We start from the raw sequence: 4,592 nt of genomic DNA on the forward strand, positions 1-4,592 counted from the left end.
TTGCGACTACTGAACAAACGCAGGTGAAGTTCGTAGAATTCGGTTTCACCGCAATTATTACTGGCCGTCCGTTGGTGAATTAGACTACACGTTGCCTGTCAGATAGGACACCTAGATCGTGCGCTTCGGCTAATTAACCAATTCCCTACTTTGAGATCACGGCCTTAGCACAGGATCGTACACCTAGAGTCCTACTATCACAGCGTTTCCTACCGGCCGAGAATTACGGGTCGATCCATTCGAAGCGGTCTGCCTGAAATGGCGTGGTTGGACTTGAAGCGAGAGATCCTGAGAGGCGAGAATTTCCCTTATGCTCCACCCCAGGTGTTTGTCTCCTTCATTCTCCAACGTGTGCTCTATCGCCCAATATCCAAAAGGAGACCTGGTTGCTGTGACTAACCGCAGAACACGACATACTTGAGATTGTCACATGGAAGTTCGAGTGAAGAAATGATTGCTAAACGTTAGAAATATACAAATAAATTTATCCGAAGCACTACCGGATGGAAATGAGACCTGTATTTCACTGCATTTGTAATGTTTCTCCCGTTTCACAAATCATTTTGTTATCTCCAAACTACGGATTGACGTGTGATCCATCTATGTCCTTCGCTGTGATTCCCACAACACGGAGATCGTGCACAACACGATTGCTAATCCAATAAACCCGCTGGATGGAAATGCGTGCGCTCGGATGACTCTTCGTGATGATGGATGAGATTCTGGGATCACACGACCATGTTTGTAACCATAGTTATTTTCCATTATCTCTACACCGATCACGCATTCTAGGGAGCGAATGCCGGTTTTATCGTGGTCATCCCACAAAACCCATGAGTTGCCTGACCGTGTGAAGCAGCAACGTGGCAATTGTATGACAAGCAAGGAGCCTTAACGGCTAAGCCAAACTGGAAGGACTGAGGCAATGCAATATGAAGTGTATCAATTCTCTGATTGTTCATTCGCCCGGCGCGGTCGACCGTAGTTATCAGCCTGGTTAGCCAAATCGAACTGTGTCCAGCGGTGCACCGTATGAGTAGAACATCCACGGTAATCAAGTCTCGATAGAATGATCAGGCGGCCACTTCTGTTTGAAATAGACTTCTGATACAATGCATGTCAAAAAACACCTCCGGAATCAATAGAACACACATACTACACCGTTTATCGTTGGCATCGGTTTGAGAAACAGGCTAATCCGGGGTTATTTGTGACCGCAACTTTTAGCTAGTTGGCACCGTGCAATCGAATGTAGCTAGCGTCCTCAGATTTCGTGTGTTGAACTGCACTTCGGTCTGTTAAATGTGTCACTAGGTCCTACAGTGGAAGGCCTAACCACCTGCTAACACGGTATTGACTGGTCCTTGTTTGTCCAACCGCTGTCCCATTCTCACGAGGTCGCGCAAGTTGATTCCTAAGGACAGGAGGAAAAATATCAATCAGTGAATAGGTCAGTCACTGTGATTACAATGGACAAGCGAGATGCAGACCGCAGTAAACGTGGTTACGTCGGTGCTTCAGCCATTCTGAGGTCACCACCGAACGTAACCGAGTTAATGTGACGTGCGCTCTCTGTCATGTTTAAGTGACAGGAGCTTTTACAGGACTGCGACAATCATACTGAAGTCCAGGTGAACATAATCAGAACCTTTCACCGATTTTCCGCTGTGAATCGCAGCTGGCACACACAAAATCCCTGACTTTTGATATCCTCTACAGAAAAAACCAAGTTGGCCTATATCAGGAAGGTCAGCTTCCTGAAAGCAGCCACTGGATGCCCGAAATCTACCGAGACTCTCAGCTCCGCTAGATGTTGACCAGACAGACAACACCCCCTCAACATGCAGCGCGTCACAGCCTTGAATCAAACCCAAACAGCGCGAGTCAGCGTTGATCAAGGTCAGACAACGCCCCCGCAGTATGCAGCACGTCACGGCCTCGTAACAAAGCCAGACCATGTGCGTCAGCAGTGGACCAAGTTCAGACAGTTTCCCTTCAATAAACAGCTTGAGACGGTCGTACATTCGCACTCACATGCACTCACGCTCTCGCACTCGCTTGTTCGGAATATAGCTATTGTGTTCCCTTCTGTGAGTCTTTTTTCGGCAACTAGGCACTGGAGCGGGTCAGCTGCAGATACCTCAGATTGGCGAATCAGCAGATACAACAGCCTAAATGGTGTCCAGTAAGACACTAAATTTCTAGATATCTAATGCACTGTATAGATTCGCATGTGATTTTTACATTTTGAGGAATAGTGTTGTCCGAAGAGACTTTCTAGTGAGGTTCTTAACACAAGCATGCTACGGCTTCAGTGATCATTGTTGCAGTGCTTTGGAAACCTAGTGACTAGTAAGGGCTCATTTGCGAAATCAGATAATTTGCCGATAGAACCTCCACCATATGTGAACATCACGACCATGAGCGTCACTTATCACTCGACTGATTTCGACAAATACATCCATTGACAAAACAATCTGGTTTTAATGGAAGGCTCACCTGGATCCCAGCTGAATCTCTCGTTTATGATGTTTCTAAGCAACTGAATGTGCAGCGCCAGACCGCTTCATGTTTAATTTGGCTCGATATTCGAGATATCCCGATACATGTATTGACCTGATACACTACTCAAAAGGTAGCTGAAAATTCTCCGTACATGGTAATTTCAGATGGGAGGTCTTGGCTACTTACTTACATAATAAAGTAAAGAAAAGGAGGCCGGCTTTTCTCTCACAAGTGAGGGAATTGGGTGATGCAGAAGCCAAGTTCAAAGCCAGTTCAGCAAAATCAGGTGATGATTGGAAACTCGGCTCACAGTGTGTCGATCAGTCGTCCAATGAGTTCATGGATTCAAATGCAGATCAAAATTGCACTTGGTGATGAAACGTTTTCAATCAAATTGCTCAGCTCAGCGAACAAGCCAACGACCACCAAGTGCACTCATATTTGGTGAACAGAAGGAAGCGAAAGCGACACTAGAGGAGCTGTTCAAGGTCATCCACTCCTCCGATCCTCATTATTAGGAATCACGTGAAGTTGAACCGGCCTTTGAGAATTCACAGAGGGACGCTGGAAGTCGTGGAAAACCAGAAGAATTTCTCGTTAAAGTGTAACTGACGAAGTTAAAGCATACACCAAAAAGGTTACACTTTTTTGCTAGTGTGCTCTCCACTGGGTATCAAACAGTGTGCACACCAGACTAGATTGCGAGTTGTATTGTTGTGTGGCTGCCAGATTCGGTCACTTTCCTCTGAGGACGTGAGATATCGTCAGGTGGAACGCAGTGGGGCGAGCGGAAGGCGGGTGTCCAGTGAAGCAGCGAGAGCCTTCCTCAAAGACTGTATCCAGCATTACAAACTAATTTGGCTAGGTCATGTGTCAAGCCTGCCAACTTAGCGCCTACCAAGGCGACCTCTGTTTCCCGTGCCCATTTCATTAGATTTTGCTAAAATGAACTGACACCGTTGTATTGCCGTGAATCACTGGTGTTCTCATCCGATCTTCTCACTAATGACGATGATGATGAAATCAATTTTCTAGTCGCAAATTGTTGAAGGTAAAAGATACACACAATGACCACAAGTGAAATATCAGATGACTCTTCCAAGACCATGAGGAAAAACGCAAATGTCGCGACCTTCGCCGGGATTTTTTAAAGCCAACATGTTCCTCGTATGCTACCTACGAATCCCAATTCAGTAAAGTCCAGTTCAACAGCTGGCCACCCAACACAATCTTGAGAGCGCATGTGCGTGCGACCAAGTCTGATGGCGCTCACATTGGGCGCGTCAAGCCTTCTGCGTTCTGTTGTTGCGTAGGCAGCCCCCAGCGATGGGAATTTTCCAAGTAAACGATGGGTTTCTGCACATGCACCGCTTGGGAATCCTATTGTCCCGTAAAATTCGGTTTACGCTCTGGCGACAGCGAGGCCTTCACTTCTGGCTGAACGAAGAATAGTGTGGTTGCCCTGCGTCATTGTTTGTGTGTAATCAACACATGTTCCTAAATCACATGAGCTTCCATTTGGGGATGCTGGTTTTGGACTATTGAAACATTCCTCCTAAATATAGATTCGACGTCAACTTTTTCAAATTACGAATTAAAGCAGACAGAATTCGGTAGTAATTCATTTCGAATCAATCAGGTTCATTTAGGCTTTCGAGTTCTCTTCATCTGATCAATACGAATCAACGGAACACAGAAGCAAAAGCAAGCTATTCATACAAGTCGAGTCTGTGGGTAAGTGTGAGAACTGCTCACTTTACGATCGATTGGACTGAGCAGCCAGCGGTTAGAAGGTTGCGTGTTCGAGTCACCTCGGGCTCACCAATTATTAGTGCATAGTGTATGGTAGCCATAATATAACTCAGAAGGTATGTGCATTCATCATTGACAGCATGACACCAGCGTTCAACACTGATGCTTCACTGCCATACAACCATAATTTATTTGAAAGCCTTATTGTAAAGAAAAGAGTAAAAGTGAACAGGGAAGGGACTTAGTGTTAGCTTAACACAATCATTCCGAGGTGCCTATACCTCCAGACATTCACTCAGGCAATCTGGATAGAAACTGACAACAAGAACGCCACT

This window comes from Opisthorchis viverrini (assembly GCF_000715545.1).
Source record: "Opisthorchis viverrini unplaced genomic scaffold opera_v5_444, whole genome shotgun sequence".
NCBI classification, from domain to species: domain Eukaryota; kingdom Metazoa; phylum Platyhelminthes; class Trematoda; order Opisthorchiida; family Opisthorchiidae; genus Opisthorchis; species Opisthorchis viverrini.